Here is a 21,144-nt window from a genome sequence, read left to right on the forward strand (position 1 = left end):
ACAGAATGTGTGACCATTAAATATCTAAATGTAAATAAATGTTGATATTATGAAATGATAACTAAATGTATGTTTAATTTACATGTTGTACGTTAGGGTTAGGTAACAAATAGGTGAATGTAGTGCAATTTAATAATGAGTGTTATATTCAGCAAGGTACTTGTGTTGTACTTTGATGTACTCCTACTTCCAAGTGACTTTGTCAAGTACTAGTAAAGGAAGAGATGATGCAGTACTTGAAGTCTTTACTTTTGTCCTGAGATGAAGATCAACTTCATGAAGACACCTTATCAATGTCAACATGACCAAAGTGGGCGTGGCCACAAACAAAGAAGGAAGGGGGCGGAGCCTCTTTCATTTTCTGATGTTAAGTTGGCCCTGTGATGAGGTGGCCACTTGTCCAGGGTATACACCACCTTCCGCCTGATTGTAGCTGAGATAGTCACTAGCGCCCCCCGCGACCCCAAAGGGAATAAGCGGTAGGAAATGGATGGATGAATGAAGTTCCTGGTAAAAGCTGTTATACATTCTATGCCTTGAGCTCTTACTTTGAAGGCCCTAAGAGCGGAAGTGGTGACATGTTGAGTGGAGCGAAGATGTTTATATATGTCGCCTATACTGTATAAAAGTACAAAATAACAAACACCGAGGGAGGCTCCAGTTTTACACGAGGACCACTTTATTTACTTTCTTTCAAAAACCTCCGCTCCACTCAAACTCTCACCACTTCCGCTCTTAGCGCCTTCAAAGTAAGAGCTCGAGGCAAATACTGTATAACAGCTTATAACAGGTACTTAACATCACAAAGAGGCAAGCCCATAAAACAGGTTGCACCTATTTTTTATACAGTATAGGCGACATATATAAACCATCAGTTACATTTTGTTGTTGTTGTTGTTGTGTGTTGTGAGGCTCTGTATATTTTGGGGGACATGTTAATATATTTGTTTGTTTTTGTTTTAACTGCTTGTGTTGTTTTTGCACTTATCCTGTTATTGTGTTGAAACGAGGACGTTTCTTTTTGTAGGAGGGGAGGTATGTAACCTATTTTTATGGGCTTGCCTCTTTGTGATGTTACGTTCCTGTTAGAAGCTCTTCTACAGTATATGCCTTGGAGTCTTATTTTGAAGGCCCGAGGAGCGGAAGTGGTGACAGGTTGAGTGGAGCGGAGGTTTTTGAAAGAAAGTAAATAAAGTGGTCCTAAATAAAGTGTAAAACTGCAGCCTCCCTCTTTGTTATTTTGTACTTTTATGCAGTATAGGCGACATATATAAACTCTCGCTTTCAATAACAAAAACGGAGGCTCTAGTTTTACACGAGGACCACTTTATTTCAAAACGTTTTTCTTTTTTTAAATGTTTCAACAATTTCCACAATAACAAACAGATGAGAAACAATAATCAAAATAGTTCAAAAACAGTACAAAACATTACAAAACATAAACACAGTACAAAACAGCGTCAGGGGGTTGTAAATTCAAAGTAAAAAAATATATATATAATAAAGCAGGTGCAAAGTGGCTCATTCAGATTCATTAAATAACTTAAATTTGGAACACAGCATCATCGTTTTCAACTTTATTTCAAACCTTTTTTTCTTTTAAATTTTTATTTATATATTTCAACAATTACAAACAGTAAGTCCAACAACAATATAAAACATTACAAAACATTATGAAAACAGTACAAGACAGCGTCAGGGGGTTGAAAATTCAAAATAACAAAAATAGAATACAAAAAAATAAATTTAAAAAAATAAATATATATATATATATATTTATATGTGTATATATATATATATATATATATATATATATATATATATATATATATATATATATATAAACGAGGTGCAGAGCCATAGGCTCAATTAGATTCATTAAATAACTTAAATTTGGAACACAGCACCATCGTTTTCAACTTTTATTTCAAACCTTTCTCTGCCTGCGTCACACAAGTGACGTCACTGTTGGAGAGCCATATAGCACACCGTGATTGGTGGATTCCTTCAGCTCCGCCCACAACGCTGTCAAGCACCATTCATATCAAACTCTCACTAACATTCAACTTTCATATTAGCGTGGGAGCCGCAAAATAAGATCTCACGTGTCTGAGACCCTGGTCTAATATATATATAGATGTGTCAGAAGTGCTACTGACACTTTGATCATGTTTGCTTTTCCTGTCTTTGAAATCACTTCCTGTGCTGCTGCTCTTATTTTCTCACTGTTTCCTGTTTGCTCTCTGTCTTTTGTGGCACCTTTACTATCTGCTCCGTGTCTGCACACCTGTTCCTCGTTTAATTAGTTGTATTTAGTTCCACCTGAGTCCCTCCTTCACTGCTTCATCATTATTCTTTTTTGACGGATGTGGATCGGACGGGTTTTATTCGCAGTGAGTAATACTTTGCTCTTTTACACTGGCGTTCTATTGTTTGTCTTCATGCTTCTACCGTGTGCTTTATTGCTGATTTAAAGTTGTCTTTGTGTTGCTGTGACAGTTTGCTCTTTTACACTGGCGTTCTATTGTTTGTCTTGATGCTTCTACTGTGTGCTTTATTGCTGCTTTTAAATTGTTTGAATCGCACTGCACGTGCACATGTGTTAGGAACACAACATGTAGAAACACACATTTAGTGACAAACATGCACATGTTAGGAACACAACATGTAGAAACACACATTTAGTGACAAACATGCACATGTGTTAGGAACACAACATGTAGAAACACACATTTAGTGACAAACATGCACATGTTAGGAACACAACATGTAGAAACACACATTTAGTGACAAACATGCACATGTTAGGAACACAACATGTAGAAACACACATTTATTAGTCAGTGACAAACATGCACATGTTAGGAACACAACATGTAGAAACACACATTTAGTGACAAACATGCACATGTTAGGAACACAACATGTAGAAACAAGACACATTTAGTTGCTGACAAGCTGTCAGTCACCATGGCTCTCAACTGCTGGCAAAGAGAGTCAAGGTGTGGCTGAGTTTGCTACAGGTGAACACACCTGCCCTCACTTATTAGTGTTTGCTACAGGTGAACACACCTGCCCTCACTGATTAGTGTTTGCTACAGGTGAACACACCTGCCCTCACTGATTAGTGTTTGCTACAGGTGAACACACCTGCCCTCACTGATTTGGTCCAACTATGGTTGTCAAAAGCTGGGTGTTTAGAAGGACATTTCAAAGTTGGGATCTCCAAGCTCAAAAGTCCGCTGTGAATACTTTTACACTTGTGATGCTTTGTTTTAGGTGTATTTACATAAAGTTGTCAGCTCTCCATGCATCACCAAACATCTGCAGAGATGTTGGTGCTGGCTTTCTTCTTCTTGTTGTTGTTGTTGTTGTTGTTCACCTTTGACATTTTGGGGTTTAAATAAATGTTAAAGTGTTAAACTGCATGTTTTGCCGTCGTTGGTTTGAAAGTCCAGTTTACAATGCTTACATGACCTTTACCCAGGGCGGGGTGTGATAGTTGCTGCTTTTTGGTGTGTGTGTGCGCTTTTTAGATTTTAATATTTATTATTAGGGGTGTGGGGAAAAAATCAATTCGAATTAGAATCACGATTCTCATATTGTGCGATTTAGAATAAATTCTAATTTTTAGAAAAATCGACTAAAAAAAGAAAAATATATATTTTAAATTAATCAACCCAACAAACCACTACACAGCAACACCATAACAATGCAATCTAATTCCAAAGCTGAGCCAGCAACACTCAGAACTGCAATAAACAGAACAATTGAGAGGAGACACAAACACCACACAGAACAAACCAAAAGTAGTGAAACAAAAATGATTAACAGTATCAATATTATGATTTCAGCATAGTGATTAAAAATCCCTCATTGACATTATCATTAGACATTCATAAAAATAATCAAAAAGAACAATAGTGTCACAGTGGCTTACACTTGCATGGCATCTCATAAGCTGGACAACACACTGTGTCCAATGTTTTCACAAAGATAAAATAAGTCATATTTTTGGTACGTTAAACAGTTCAAACAAATTTACATTATTGCAATCAGTTGATAAAACATTGTCCTTTACAATTATAAAAGCTTTTTTTTTTTTTTTTTTTTTTTTTTTTTTTGAATCTACTACTCTGCTAGCATGTCAGCAGACTGGGGTAGATCCTGCTGAAATCTATGCATTGAATGAATACACAATCCTTCTGAATTGGAAAAATATTGTTGTGAATTCAGAATCGCGTTGAATAGAAAAATTTGAATTATAATCGAATTGCGACCCTAAATCGATATTGAATCGTGGGACACCCAAAGTCAATGTTCTTTTGGTTTATTTTGTGGACTGCGTGGTTGGTAGAGTGACCGTGCCAGCAACCTGTGGATACCTCCAATCCACTTTATTTACCGTATATAGCACATTTAAACAAAATGTTTCCAAAGTGCGGCACAACAATATTACAAACAACATTCAAATAGTATCTTAAGCTCCACCAATGACTGAATAAAAATAAAAATTAATAATAAATACATACATAGAATAGAATGTACTTTATTGATCCTTGGGGGAAATTCAACACCGCAGTTCGCTCACAATTATTTATATATATATATATATATCTATCTATCTATCTATCTATCTATCTATCTATCTATAATCATCATAGTTTGTGAGCGAACTGTGGTGTTGAATATCCCCCAAGGATCAATAAAGTACATTCTATTCTATGTATATATTTTCCCACTAAAGGAATAAATGTTTTGCTATGTCATTTTCAATACAATGCAACTGTAAAAAATGTTCATAACATCGGAGGCGAGCAATTTGTGTTTTGTGGTAGTGTGCTTACAATTATGCTTCATAAAACTTTCTGAATTGTAAACTTAAAGGGTTATATTTTTTGACCACACAACTCACGTAGTGTTAAAAGCCAAAGAATAAAAATGGGTCTTAAGACGAGACTTAAAACACTCCACATCGGGAGCAGTTTGAGTATGGAGGGGCACAGTGTTCCACAGCCTAGGGCCGACCACAGAGAAGGTCCTGTCTCCCCTAGTTTTAATTCCTGGTTCAATTCCCACCTATTGACCTCGTCATGTACGTTGTGTCCTTGAGCAAGACGCTTCACTCTTGTTCCTGACGGTCGTCGACAAGGCTAATGTTGGTTTGGCGTTGGTAGTCTGAGGCCAATGTTCAAGTACCAATAATTGTCACACACTAGGTGTGGCAAAATTATCTCCATTTGACTCCTCACCCTGGATCACTTCCTGTGAGGGGAGCAGTGAGCAGCAGTGGTGGCTGAGCTCGGGAATAAATTTGGGTGATTAAACCCCCAATTACAAGCCTTGATTCTGAGTGCCAAGCAGGGAGGTAATGGCTCCTATTTTTATAGTCTTTGGTATGACTCAGGCGGGGTTTGAACTCAAAACCTACCCATCTCAGGGCGGACTAATTGGTTTGGCGTTGGTCGTGTGCGACGCCAATGTTTATGTATGTTGCGTTTTATGCTCTTTTACAGGCCTGACATGTATGTATTTATGCTCGTATACAGGCCCGGCATGTATGTATTATTCATGTTCATTTACATGCCTGACATGTATGTATTATTCATGGTCATTTACATGCCCGACATGTATGTATTGTTATGGTCATTTACAGGCCCCGGCATGAATGAATGTTTGTATTTATGCTCATTTACATGCTTGACATGTATTGTTGATGCTCATTGACAGGCTTGACATGTTTGTATGTCTTGTCAAGCATGTCAATAAGCATTAACAACACATACATGCATGTGGAGTCTGTCAATGAGCATTAACAATACATACATTCATATGTGTGGAGCTTGTCAATGAGCATTTATAATACATACGTGTGGAGCATGTCAATCAGCATTTATAATACATACGTGTGGTGCATGTCAATGAGCATTTATAATACATGTGTGGAGCATGTCAATGAGCATTTATAATACATACGTGTGGAGCATGTCAATGAGCATTTATAATACATACGTGTGGAGCATGTCAATGAGCATTTATAATACATACGTGTGGAGCATGTCAATGAGCATTAACAATACATACGTGTGGAGCATGTCAATGAGCATTAACAATACATAGGCTCCATATGTATATGTTTTGGAGTGTTTATTTTTGTCCTGAGATAAAGATAAATTTCATTAAGGCATCTTGTGAATGTCAACATAGATAGATAGTACTTTATTGATTCCTTCAGGAAAATTAAAATTCCAGCAGCAGTGTACAGAGTTGAGATCAATTTAAATAAAAGTAAATAATGGGGGTTTAAATGGAAACACAATAGAGAATTACAATAAGAATAAAAAATAAAAAGCTACAATGGGGAAAAAAAAATATATATATATATATATATATAACAAACAGTAAAATAAGAATATAACAAGACAAAGTAGGCAGTAGTGACCATGTTATGAAAACGTAATGCACATGACCAAAGTAGGGTTAGAGAAAGAAAGAAGGGTGGGCGTAGCATTTTCATTTTGTGATGTTAAGTTGGTCCTGTGATGAGGTGGTGACTTGTCCAGAGTGTACTCCGCCTTCCGGCCTGATTGTAGCTGAGATAGGTATCCGTGACCCAAAAGGAAATAAGTGGTAGGAAATGGATGGATGAATGAAGGTGGGGCTGAGTGTTTGCTACAGGTGAACACACCTGCCCTCACTGATTTGGCCCTACTATGGTTGTCAAAAGCTGGGTGTTGGGACATTTCAAAGTTGTGATCTCCAAGCTGAAAAGTACGCTGTGAATATTTTTGTACTTGTGATGCTTTATGTAAGATGTATTTACAAAAGGTTCTTAGCTCTCCATGCATCACCAAACATCTGCAGAGATGTTGGTGCTGGCTTTCTTCTTGTTGTTGTTCACCTTTTGACATTTTGGGGTTTAAATAAATGTTGTGCCATCCTTGGTTTGAAAGTCTGGTTTACAATAGTTACATTACCTTCACCTGAGGCGGGGGGGTGATAGTTGCTGCCTTTGTGTGTGTGTGGCCGGCCAATGTTGGATGTATTGTGTATCTGGGGAAATAAGTGGTTGGCATCACTAACATAGCCCTGTGCTGGTTTACGTCCTCCATCAACAACGGAACCTTCTCTGTGAACAGAGCCAAACATTCCTCCCGCTGTGCCAACCTCACCTGTGGGGTCCCTAGGGCTCAATACTGGGTTCCATCCTGTTCTCCATCTACATGCTCTCCCTCAGCCAAGTCATTCATCGCCATAAAATTTCCTTTCATTTCTACACTGATGATATTAAATCTATCTTCCACTCAAGACAGACGATCCCTCTGGACTGGACCATTTTTGAAGGACTGCTTGCAGGACATAAAAAAGTGGATGTCAAAATTTCCTGCAGCTCAATGACAGAGTGAAATTCTTCTGTTCGGGAACTCCAACCCCCCAACTGTGCACAATAGCCAAGATCAAGTATGTCCTCTCCCCCAGTGACTTAGAGGGTCGTGTTCATGCTCATCTTCTGCAGACTGGACTAATGGAATACCCTCTATGCTTGGGTCACTGACAAGACCATATATAGCATGCAGTTGGTACAAAATGCTGGTGACAGGCACAAAAATGAGGGAACACATTTCTCCCATCCTCTCCTCCCTTCACTGGCTCCTGGTGAAGCACAGAGTGAAATTTAAGATCCTTACGTATGTCTTCAAAGCGCTCCGTGGTCTTACCCCAGCTTACATCAAACATCTCCTGGACCAACCTATCAGCTCCAGGCTTGGTCGTTGCCTCAGATCTGACAACCAGATGACCTTGAAGGTCCCACAGTCAAACCTAGTGACAAAGAGAGACTGTGCATTGTCAATGATGGTACCTGGCCTATGGAATAAGCTCCCCCTGAAAGTCAAGTCCGCCACCACTCTGGACACTTTTAGAGAACAGCTTAAAACTCACCTCTTTGCCGCAAATGACTTGATTTGTGTTCATGTGTCTTAAATGTTTGTTCTAAATTCCTTTTGTGTCCCTGTTTTTTTTTTTTGTTTCTCCACTCAGGCTGCACCCCAGGCTGATGTAATGGTTCCTTGTGTGGGTGCAATAATTGAAAATAACTAAACTTTTTTTTGTTTCTTCAAGGTCAATTGTGTGGAGTATGGTCTACAATACAAAGTCTATGTATATTTTCTTTTTTTTTAATCTTTTTTTTTTATCTTCAAGGTCAATTTTGGGGGTCTAGTCATCTACAATACAACGTCAAAATGTATTTCATTTGTCATGGTTTTTGTTATCTACAAGGTCAATTTTAAGGAGTCTGTTCATCTACAGTGCAAGGTCAATTTGTATTTTATTTGTCATGGTTTTTAACTACAAGGTCAGTATGTATTCAACTTGTGTCCTCATGGTTTTTGTTAACTACAAGGTCAATTTTGGGGGGGAAGGGGAGTCTGACGAATAAAATACATATTGACCTTGTATTGTAGATGACCAGACTCCCCTTCCCCCCCACAAATTCACCTTGTAGTTAACAAAAACCATGAGGACACAAATAAAATACACATTTACCTTGTATTGTAGATGACCAAAGTTTGTTAACTACAAGGTCAATTTGTGGGGTTTTTTTTTGTCATTGTTTTTGTTTCCTCATGGTTTTTGATATCTACAATACAAGGTAAATGTTTTTTTTTTCTAATGTTTTTTATCTTCAAGGTCAATTTTGTGGGGTCTAGTCATCTATAATACAGGGTCAGTATGTATTTGTCATGGTTTTTAACTACAAGGTCAGTATGTATTTAACCTGTGTCACTGTTTTTGTTTCCTCATGGTTTGTGATATCTACAATACAAGGTCAATATGTATTTCATTTGTCAAGGTTTTTGTTATCTACAAGGTAAATTTTAAGGAGTGTGGGCATCAAAAATACAAGGTAAATTTGTATTTTAACTACAAGGTCAGTCTGTATATTGTGTCATTGTTTTTGTTTCCTCATGTTTTTTTATATCTACAATACAAGGTCAATGTATATTTTATTTGTGTCATGGTTTCTATTAACAACAAGGTCTATTTTGGGGGGTGTCTCATCTCTAATACAAGGTCAATATGTCTTTTTTTTGTCATGGTTTTTAACTACAAAGTCAATATTTAATTTGCCATGTTTTTTGTTATCTACAAGGTCAATTTTAAAGAATCTGGTCATCTACAATACCAGGTAAATTTGTATTTTATTTGTCATGGTTTTTGTTACAAGGTTGGTATGTATTTTGGGCTTTTTTTGTTTTGTTTCCTCGTGGTTTTTGATATCTACAATCCAAGGTTAATATCTATTAGGTCAAGTTTAAGATGTCAGGTCATCTATAATACAAGGTACATTTTGTATTTAATTAGTGTCCATGGATTTTGTTGTCTACAAGGTCAATTTTAAGGAGTCTTGTCTTCTACAATACAAGGTAAATTTGTATTTTATTTGTCCTCATGGTTTTTGTTACTACAAGGTCGGTATGTATTTTGGGCCTTTTTTTGTTTCCTCATGGTTTTTGATATCTACAATACAAGGTTAATATGTATTTCATTTGTCATGGTTTTTGTTATCAGGTCAATTTTATTTGTCATGGTTTTTGTTAACTACAAGGTCAATTTGCGGGGTTTTGGTCATATACAATAAAAGGTCGGTATGTATTTAGTTTGTGTTTTTTGTTTCCTCATGTTTTTGATATCTACAATTCGTCTATTTTGTGTCATCATGGTTTCTATTAACTACAAGGTCAATTTTGGGTTCTGGTCATTTTCAATCCAAGTTCGATTTGTATTTAATTTGTCCTTTTCGTCCTCAAGGTCACTTTTGCGGGTCTGGTCATCTACAATACAAGGTCAATATGTATTTCATTTGTCATGGTTTCTATTAATTACATGTTTGGGGTGCTCTGGTCATGTACAATGCAAGGTAAATTTGTATTTAATTAGTGTCCATGGATTTAGTTGTCTACAAGGTCAATTTTAAGGAGTCTTGTCTTCTACAATACAAGTTAAATTTGTATTTTATTTGTCATGGTTTTTGTTATTACAAGGTCGGTATGTATTTGGGCCTTTTTTTTTTTTTCCTCATGGTTTTTGATATCTACAATACAAGGTTAATATGTATTTCATTTGTCATGGTTTTTCTTATCTACAAGGTCAATTTGAAGGAGTCTGTTCATCTACAATACAAGGTAAATTTGTATTTTATTTGTGTCATGGTTTTTAACTACAAGGTCAGTATGTATTTAACTTGTGTCACTGTTTTTGTTTCCTCGTGGTTTTTGATATCTACAATCCAAGGTTAATATGTATTTCATTTGTCATGGTTTTTATTAACAAGGTCAATTTTGGGGGGTGGGGGATCATCTATAATACAAGGTCAATATGTATTTTTTTTTGTCATGGTTTTTAACTACAAAGTCAATATGTAATTTGTCATGTTTTTTGTTATCTACAAGGTCAATTTTAAAGAATCTGGTCACCTACAATACAAGGTAAATTTATTTTACTTGTGTCATGGTTTTTAACTACATGGTCAGTATGTATTTAACCTGTGTCACTGTGTTTCCTCATGGTTTGTGATATCTACAATACAAGGTCAATATGTATTTAATTTGTCATGATTTTTGTTATCTACAAGGTAAATTTTAAGGAGTGTGGGCATCAAAAATACAAGGTAAATTTGTATTTTAACTACACGGTCAGTACGTATATTGTCATTGTTTTTGTTTCCTCATGGTTTTTGATATCCTCTAATACAAGGTCAATGTATATTTTATTTGTGTCATGGTTTCTATTAACAACAAGGTCAATTTTGGGGGGTGTCTGATCATCTATAATACAAGGTCAATATGTATTTTTTTTTGTCATGGTTTTTAACTACAAAGTCAATATGTAATTTGTCATGTTTTTTGTTATCTACAAGGTCAATTTTAAAGAGTCTGGTAATCTACAATACAAGGTAAATTTGTATTTTATTTGTCATGGTTTTTGTTACTACAAGGTTGGTATGTATTTCGGGACTTTTTTTTTTTTAGGGTTAGGGTTTGGCCTTTGTTAATGTTTTTGATATCTACAATAAGTTTATGTATTTTGTCGTCATGGTTTCTATTAACTACAAGGTCAATTTTGGGGTTCTGGTCATCTACAATCCAAGTTCGATTTGTATTTAATTTGTGTCCTTTTTATCTTCAAGGTCACTTTTGCACGTATGGTCATCTACAATACAAGGTCACTATGTATTTCATTTGTCATGGTTTCTATTAATTACAAGGTCAATTTTGGGGGGCTCTGGTTGTCTACAATACAAAGTAAATATGTATTTTTTGCCATGGTATTTATCCACAAGGTCAATTTTGGGGGTCTGGTTATCTAATACAAGGTCAATATGAATTTTATTTGTGTCTCGTGGTTTTTATCTACAAGGTCAATTTTGGGGGTCTGGTCATCTACAATACAAGGTCAATATGTATTTCCTTTGTCATGGTTTTTGTTATCTACAAGGTCAATTTTAAGGAGTCTGGTCTTCTACAATACAAGGTCAGTATGTATTTAATTTGTGTCCTCATGGTTTTTGTTTTCTACAAGGTCAATTTTAGGGGTCTTATCGACAATACATGTTAAATATGTATTTTAATTTGTGTCATCATGGTTTTTGATATCTACAAGGTCAATTTTGGAGTCTGGTTATCTACAATACAAACTCAATATGTATATAATTTGTGTCCTCATGGTGTTTTGTTTCCTCAGTTTTTGATATCTACAAGGTCAAAATTGGTTTATTCCACTATGCAATGCAACACTCTTACCTAATGTTATCCATTTATTCATTCATGTGACTAATTTCTCATTCTTACACCCTGCAGCGCTACAACAGTACACAAGTCTTACACAATGTGTTATGGAATATGCTCCTGCTTCTCCTCCTGCTGTGCGCACTGTTGAGTGCATGGCGGAGCACATCAACAGGTATTCTCTCTCCGCTGCGGGTGTGCCTCTGCAAGAGATCTGCAATCAACACACCTGCCCGTGATGAGCAACCAGCCTTCATAATCCAGCGCGTCTTGAGATCCGGTGCCAGAACGTAGTTTCTCCTACCAGTACAGTAAGCCAACATATCTCCAGCCTTCCTGCTCCCTTTGTTCCCTTCCTGTCGCGTTTACGGTCTTTTGTGTTGTGTCGTCCTCCAGCTTCCTCTTCGTCTACCTGGACCCCCTTTGGATTCCTTCTTGCCTTCCTGGACCAAGACCTCGCTCCTGCCCTCTGACGTCCAAGCCTTTTTCTCCTTTTGGACTTCCACCTCTATCTCAACACACACACTCAACACCCTCTGGTGACCACGCTCAGATAATACTTACACATAGTCACACTCCATCTCTTTAAGGTAATCACACACTGCACTCACATACTGAGTTGTCAATAAACACGCTGGCAGCTAACATCATCGTCTCTCTGCAGTCTTCTTTTCCCGCTGTTCTGTCACACAATCTTACTTATTTTGTCATTCATTTGTTCATCCACGTTATCATTCTTACACCATGCACCGCAACAACACTATAGTATAGGTGTAATATGATCAAACTTTCTTGTTAAAAGTATAGCAGCTGCATTTTGTACCAACTAATAATTTAATGCTAGACAAAAGGAGGCCTGAAAAAAATAGATAACAGTAATGTAGAGAGATGTAAATAACGCATGAATAATGATCTCAGCGTCTTCTAGTGGACAAAATAGGACATATTTCAGCGAGATTACAGAGATGAAAGAAGGCTGTTTTACACTCCTAATGTGACTGAAAAAAAAGTTGTGTTGGTTACACTCTTAATTTGTGACTCAAACGAGAGAGTTGGGTTGAAGATAATATCCAGATTCTTTATCGAGTAGCTTTGTGTAATTGTTTGGTTGTCAAAATGTTACGGTGGTGTTATTAAATGGGTGTGGAATTGTTTGTCAAAAGTTACAGTGGTGTTAAGTGGGTATGGAATTGTTTGGTTCTCAAATTTTACGGTGGTATTAAATATATGGATAATTGTTTGGTTGTCAAATGTCGCGGTGGTCTTATCAAATAGGTGTGGAATTATTTGGTTGTCACTAGGGGTGTAACGGTACGTCTATTTGTATTGAACCGTTTCGGTACGGGATTTCGGTTTGGTTCGGAGGTGAACTGAACGACACGGACATATAAGTAGCGCATCGCACGTTGTGTAAACAATGCACACCGAGGCACCATGAATTCATTTACGTGGACCCCGACTTAAACAAGTTGAAAAACGTATTCGGGTGATGAATGGAATATGTACTGTATTGTGCAATCTACTAATAAAAGTTTCAATCGATCAAAAAAAAACAACACACAGCATGCTAGCAACGACTGGTAGATAGACTGACCACACCTCCTCTTTTCACGGGATAAGTCCTCTTTGCGGAGCTGTCCAGGTGGAGTTTCTTAAATGCCTCAAATGTCCGGCATTTTAAGTTATGGTTGCGTGTATTTTCAATGTACGTTCAGGGTTAAAGGGGCTAAAAACAAAAAAGTGGTGCATGCAGCGTTAACATTGGTGAGGGCGGGCCAGAGACAGAGAGTGAGAGATTTATGATAAACGCGCATGCGTCGCCAGACTCTGCTTTTTACACATACATTTATCACTTTTTGTTATCTATAGCAGGGGTGTCAAAAGTGTGCCCCGGAGGCCATTTGCGGAACACAGCTAATGTTTTAAAGGCCCATGGCACATTCTAAAAATACTATTAAAATAAACATAAACAAAAGTGAAATAAAAAAGCTTAAAGGCTAAATGTAATTTAGAAAAAGTTGCAATGTTGACTATTAAAACAAAGCTGTTTTTTCTTTCTTTCAAACTGTCATTGCTCAAAACATAATATTGAATAAAAATTAATATTATGAATTATTGACCTATCCAAGTTTCCGATTTACTTCACATCAAATATTCCACAAAGAAAAATATTTTTGGTGGAAGATTTATCAAATGTGTTAAATCAAAAAATTTATATTTTGTTGTTTTCTTACTGTACCGAAAATGAACCGAACTCTGACCTCTGAACCGAGGTATGTACCGAACCAACATTTTTGTGTAGCGTTACACCCCTAGTTGTCACATGTTATGGTTGTATTAAATGGGTGTGTAATTGTTTGGTTGTCACATGTTACGGTGGTTTATTAAATGGGTGTGTAATTGATTGGTTGTCAAATGTTACGGTGGTTTATTAAATACGTGGATAAATGTTTGGTTGTCACAAGTGGTATTATTAAATGAGTGTCTTTGTTCAGCAGGACCGATAATCAGCATTTTCGTTTCCTTAGCGATGAGTTGCAAAACGTTAGCTGACATCCATTGTTTAATTTCATTAAAACACACCTCCAGCTGACTACAATCCGGCGTGTGGGTCAGCTTTGGGGGCATGTAGAGTTGGGTGTCATGATCATAACAGTGAAAGCTAACACGTATGACGTCACCTAGCGGCAGCATGTAGATGCTGAAGAGTGCAGGGCCAAGGACCGAACCCTGGGGAACTCCACACGTTACCTTAACATAGTCCGAGGTCACACTGTTGTGGGAGACGCATTGCACCCTGTCAGTAAGATAAGAGTTAAACCAAGACAGGGCTAAGTCTGACATACCAATTCGTGTTTTGATACGCTCTAATAAAATATTGTGATCGACTATCGAAAGCAGCGCTAAGATCGAGGAGCAGCAACATAGATGACGCATCAGAATCTATCGTTAGCAATAAATCATTAGTCATTTTTGCGAGGGCTGTCTTAGTAGAGTGATTTGCCCTGAAACTGGATTGAAAGGTTTCACATAGATTTTTAGACGCTAAGTGTTCATTTAACTGCTTTGCAACAATTTTTTCGAGGATTTTCGAAATAAAGGGAAGGTGAGACACCGGTCGGTAGTTTACCATGAGGTCAGGATCGAGGTTAGGTCTTTTAAGGAGAGGATGAATAACCGCTTTTTTGAATGCTAGGGGAACAGTGCCCGAGGAAAGTGATAAGTTTATAATATTTAGCACTGATGGACCTAATAATACAAATAAGTCCTTAAAAAGTTTCCCAGGAAGTGGGTCAAATAAACATGTTTGTTTTATTCCATTTACACGTAACAATTCTTCTGTTATTTCATCAAAACGAGAGAAACTATTTTGGATATTTGCAGTATCCGCCGTATATAGTCGTATCTGTGTTAATAGAACCTAGTTGTAGCTGGGACGCATTGTCTTTAATCTCCTTTCTAATAAGTTCAATTTTCTTATTAAAGAACTTCATAAAGTCATCTGCCGAATGGGTGGAGCTACTGGAAGGAGTCCCTTGTTGGGTTAGCGATGCTACTGTACTAAACAAAAATTTGGGATCGTTTTTATTAAGGCGGATGAGATTGGAGTAATTAGTTTTAGCTAAGGTAAGCATGCGTTTATAAGTTATTAAACTATCACTCCATGCTTGATGGTGCACCTCAAGTTTAGTCGTGCGCCATTTGCGTTCCAGCTTTCTACATAAGAATTTCTGAGCTCTAATTTCTTCTGTAAACCATGGCGTACGCCTTTTTGGAGCCTTTTTTTAACGTCAGCGGTGCTATACTATCAATGGTTTCGCGCAGGGCGTGGTTAAAGTTGTTAGTGAGGTTATCAATAGAGCCCACATACTTTGGGAATGGTGCCATTACCGAGGGCAGTGGGCCAGCAAGAGTTGTCGTGGCAGCATTAATGTTGCGGCTGCTATAGCAGTTATTATTATTATTAGCTTGCCGAACATGAGTCTGAACCTCGAATTTTATAAGGTAATGATCGGACATTACTTTAGTGGAGTATCATAACTTTGGAAACGGTGATACCTCTGACAAGCACTAGGTATATCGTATTACCGCTGTGATGCGTCGGTCCATTTATTATTTGTGTAAGTCCACAGCTATCGATTATAGTCTGGAGCGCCACGCACGCTGGGTCCGATGGGGTATTCATATGGGTATTAAAGTCCCCCATTATGATTATATTATCGGCGTGCGTCACTAGATCAGCAACAACTCTGAGAACTCACTGATAAAGTCCAAATAGGGCCCTCGGGGGCGGTAGATAACAGCCAGGCACAGAGGCAGTGGTGTGACAGACCTCATAGAAAGCACCTCAAACGATTTATATTTATTATTTAAGTTAGGACTAAAATTAAAGTTTTCGTTGTATATTAGTGCGCCCCCCTCCTTTTAAGGGGACGGGCAATATGCGCATTCGTATAGTTAGGAGGAGATGCCTCATTTATTGCAAAAACGTTGTCTGGTTTAAGCCAGGTTTCGCTAAGACCGATGACGTTAAGATTGTTGTCTCTAATGACCTCATTAACTAATAACGTTTTGGGAAACAATGATCTGATGTCTAGAAAGCCCATATTATAGGTAGTGGGCTGTTTTAAGGAGTTGTTGATAAAATGATCCGTAGTAGCAATATTAATAATGTTGCGTTTATTATGCGCAGTGTACTTAAAATAGCTACGACCATATCTAGGAATTGATATGACGGGAATTTTCAGATTGTCTACTTGGTGCCGCGTTAAACTGAACTCATCATAATTTGCCACCTCAGTAGAACGCATTTCTAACTCTGACGTAGTCATAGCAGAAAAACCATTATGTGAGTTGTTTATTATTCTAAGAAAATTGCTATGTGCACAGGGTTTATCCAGCCTGGCGCTGGCTAATTCTAATTTAACTGACTCCATACCCAGGCTAGCAGGCTCTGCAATTGCTTGTGACCGGGCTTGCACTAGTGCAGTTAGTCAAATGTGGCTCAATGCGAAATCTATGTTCCAAGACAAGAGGATAGCGCCTTCCTCAGCAAGCCAGGTTTGCCCCAGAAAGAGGGCCAATTATCAATAAACGTAAGTCCCTGTTGTCTACAGAAGCTATCCAGCCACTTGTTAAGAGAGACTAATCTGCTATATCTCTCATCATTGCCTCTCCCAGGCAGGGGGCCAGAAACAATTACTCGATGCCTGGACATCTTTCTAGCGAGATTATGTTTCTCTTTGTAATCTCTGATTGTCTCATCCTAACGTCATTGGAGCAAACGTGTATATCTATGTTCGCATAACTAGTGGTGCGGTTAGCCTGTCGTACGTGTTTACTAGGCCTGTTGCGAGTCAGCTCCTTAAGATTAGCTTCAATGTCAGGTGCTCTGACCCCGGGAATACACTTAATTGTGGCTGGTTTGCTAAGCTTTATGTTTCGGGTGATGTAGTCCCCTATGACTAAAGTGTGGTGCCCGGTAGACTGGGGTGTAGGACTAACTAAAGGGCTAAATCTATTATGCGTCTCAACCGGTACACCGTAGCTTGTAGGCCGCTTAGGGCTGCTACAAGCTGGGCTAGTTAGCTCGCTACAGCTAACGCTAGCAGATGTGTCCGCAACATCTAAAGTTACGAAATTACACTGCTCTAACTGGCGGACACGGCTCTCTAGCATAGCCAACCTATCCATGAGTAAAGTGCACGAAGTGCAGGAAGCCATACTCACAGAACTTTCTGTCGCCGAGTGGAGTGCCAGCTGTCTTCGGGAAGTGGTGGTCACGGTGGCGGGGGAGTAGCTTCCTTCAGACCGGTGCTGCATTTCTCCGCTAGCTTCGTTAGCTTAGTCGCTAGCTAGCTGAGGGCGGAGTGGTGAGACAGAGATCGGGTGATTTGCAAGTTAAATTGAACTATTAAATATGTTTGAGAAGTTGTAAATAAATCTGCAAAACAGTTAGAAGCACACAGAACGATACTTAGCTTTTTTGCAACAAAAGCAGTCAGCAGTCAGTCATTCACGTTGATAAAACATTGTCCTTTACAATTATAAAAGCTTTTTTTTTCAAATCTACTACTTTGCTTGCATATCAGCAGACTGTGGTGCATCCTGCTAAAATCCTTTGTATTGAATGAATACAGAATTGCGTTGAATCGAAAAAAATCGATATATTATCGAATCGTGACTCCAAGAATCGATATTGAATCGAATTGTGGGACACCCAAAGACTCTCAGCCCTAATATATATACATATAAATATATAAATACATACATCCTCTCTTCTCTTAGGCGGTCCATCGTATCGAAGATGACGTAGCTTCCATTTTGTTGCTCTGGTGGGTGGCTATCGTTGCTGGCGACGATGCCACTCCATATGACTATGAAGTCCAATCCTGGAAAAACACGTCCTGACACAATGGGGACATGTCAGGCCTGGATCAGGGGGCTGGGATGATTTTGGAATTGCAGGGTGGTGTCTTCGCCTCCGCTGATCCCTCCGTTGTTGGTTCCGACACTCCTCCAGGAACATGACCTCGTCATGCAACAGCGAACGCCAGAGCGATCAATTAGCTGCAGCTGTCTGAAGTTGTAGGGGTTTGATGTTGCAGCTCTTCAATATCCCTTTCAGTTGGTCTTTGTACCGCAGCTTTTGTCCTCCGGGCTTTCTGCTGGCTGAAAGGAGCTGACCATAAAGCAACTGACGAGGCAATCGGTGTCCTGGCATCCGGATGGTGTGACCAACCCACCGGAGTTGTCGCTGTGCCAGGGTAGCCTCTATGCTTATGGACTCAGTGTGCTGTAAGATGTCCGTATGAGGAACTTGGTCCTGCCATGTGATGCCAAGAATGCGTTGGAGACATCTGATGTTAAATGCATCAAGGCAGCGGATGTGTCTGCGGTATATCGTCCAGGCTTCTGACCCATACAGCAGAGTTGAAACACACACCGCCCTGTAGACTGACACTTTCGTTGAGTTCGAAGGTGGTTGTTTTCAAACACCCGAGAGCGCAGTCTTCCAAAGGCAGAGGAGGCTGAGTTGATATGAGCCTGGATGTCATCATCGATCTGGTATGTTGGTGTCAGAGTACTGCCGAGGTAGCAAAACTATTCAACGAGCTTGAGGAGTGTGCCGCTGATGGTAAAGACAGTGTGTAGGGATGGGGTCCTCTCCTGGATGAGAACCTCTGTTTTCTGGGTGTTGATCACCAGACCTAGTGAGCGTTAGACTGATGACATGGTGTCTAGTGCATGCTGCATGACATCAGGAGTGTGGGCGAGGAGTGCGTAGCTGTCTGCATATTGCAGCTTCTGGATGTTGGTGCCTGCCATCTTCGTCTTTGCCTGTAGGCGCCGGATGTTGAATAGGCTCCAAACCAGGCGAAACTCGATGGCGACACCACTATCCTTTGTGATGGACTGGCAGAGCAGGAGTGTGGCTGCCGCCAGGAAAAGATTAAAGATTGCTGGGGCCAGTACACACCCCTGCTTCTGTGTCTCTTGGAGGATGCCTTCTGTTGGAAATGTAAGGCGAAAAAGCATAATTTTCGCAAGTACCTTGCCGGACACTGAGAGAAGGGAGATGCCACGAATATATCCACAAGATGATATATATATATATATATATATATATATATATATATATATATATATATATATATATATATATACACACACACACACACACGGTGGCAGAGGGGTTAGTGCGTCTGCCTCACAATACGAAGGTCCTGCAGTCCTGGGTTCAAATCCAGGCTTGGGATCTTTCTGTGTGGAGTTTGCATGTTCTCCCCGTGAATGCGTGGGTTCCCTCCGGGTACTCCGGCTTCCTCCCACTTCCAAAGACATGCACCTGGGGATAGGTTGATTGGCAACACTAAATTGGCCCTAGTGTGTGAATGTGAGAGTGAATGTTGTCTGTCTGTCTGTGTTGGCCCTGCGATGAGGTGGCGACTTGTCCAGGGTGTACCCCGCTTTCCGCCCGATTGTAGCTGAGATAGGCCCCAGCGCCCCCCGCGACCCCGAAAGGGAATAAGCGGTAGAAAATGGATGGATGGATGGATGGATATATATATATATATATATATACATACATATATACATATATATATACATATATACATATATATATATATATATATACATATATACAAACCCATTTCCATATGAGTTGTGAAATTGTGTTAGATGTAAATATAAACAGAATACAATGATTTGCAAATCCTTTTCAAGCCATATTCAGTTGAATATGCTACAAAGACAACATATTTCATGTTCAAACTCATAAAAAAATTTTTTTTTTGCAAATAATCATTAACTTTAGAATTTGATGCCAGCAACACGTTACAAAGAAGTTGGGAAAGGTGGCAATAAATAATGATAAAGTTGAGGAATGCTCATCAAACACTTATTTGGAACATCCCACAGGTGTGCAGGCTAATTGGGAACAGGTGGGTGCCATGATTGGGTATAAAGGCAGCTTCCATGGAATGCTAAGCAATTCACAAACAAGGACGGGGTGAGGGTCACCACTTTGTAAGCAAATTGTCGAAAAGTTTTAGAACAACAATTCTCAACGAGCTATTTCAAGGAATTTAGGGATTTTACCATCTACGGTCCGTAAAATCATCAAAAAGTTCAGAGAATCTGGAAAAATCACTGCATGTAAGTGATGATATTATGGACTTTCGATTCCCTCAGGCGGTATGCACCAAAAATCGACTTCAGTGTGTAAAGGATATCACCACATGGGCTCAGGAACACTTCATAAAACCACTGTCAGTAACTACAGTTGGTCGCTACATCTGTAAGTGCAAGTTAAAACTCTACTATGCAACGCAAAACCCATTTATCAACAATATCCTGAAACGCCGCCGGCTTGGCTGGGCCCGAGCTCATCTAAGATGGACTAATGTAAGGTGGAAAAGTGTTCTGTGGTCTGACGAGTCTTCAATATCGATTCTTGGGGTCACAATTTGATAATAAATCGATTTTTTTCGATTCAATGCGATTCTCGATTCAAAAACGATATTTTTCCAATTGAAAAGGATTGTGTATTCATTCAATACATAGATTTCAGCAGGATCTACCCCAGTCTGCTCACATGCTGGCAGAGTAGTAGATTTTTTTTAAAGCTTTTATAATTGTAAAGGACAATGTTTTATCAACTGATTGCAATAATGTAAATTTGTTTGAGCTAGTAAAAGAACCAAAAATATGACTTATTTTATCTTTGTGAAAACATTGGACACAGTGTGTTGTCCAGCTTATGAGATGCCATGCAAGTGTAAGCCACTGTGACACTATTGTTCTTTTTGATTATTTTTATAAATGTCTAATGATAATGTCAATGTCAATG

At 38.7% G+C, this 21,144-nt stretch overlaps 1 long non-coding RNA gene across 1 annotated transcript; it reads left to right on the top strand.

Annotated features, from left to right (window-relative positions):
* Positions 1-2,255: 2,255 nt before the first annotated feature.
* On the top strand, positions 2,256-12,424 carry LOC133569884 (uncharacterized). Its single transcript, XR_009809967.1, has 3 exons — positions 2,256-2,393; positions 11,862-12,100; positions 12,186-12,424. It is a non-coding gene; the product is annotated as an uncharacterized LOC133569884 (long non-coding RNA).
* The last annotated feature ends 8,720 nt before the right edge of the window (positions 12,425-21,144 follow it).

Source organism: Nerophis ophidion, linkage group LG15 (assembly GCF_033978795.1).
Source record: "Nerophis ophidion isolate RoL-2023_Sa linkage group LG15, RoL_Noph_v1.0, whole genome shotgun sequence".
NCBI lineage: Eukaryota > Metazoa > Chordata > Actinopteri > Syngnathiformes > Syngnathidae > Nerophis > Nerophis ophidion.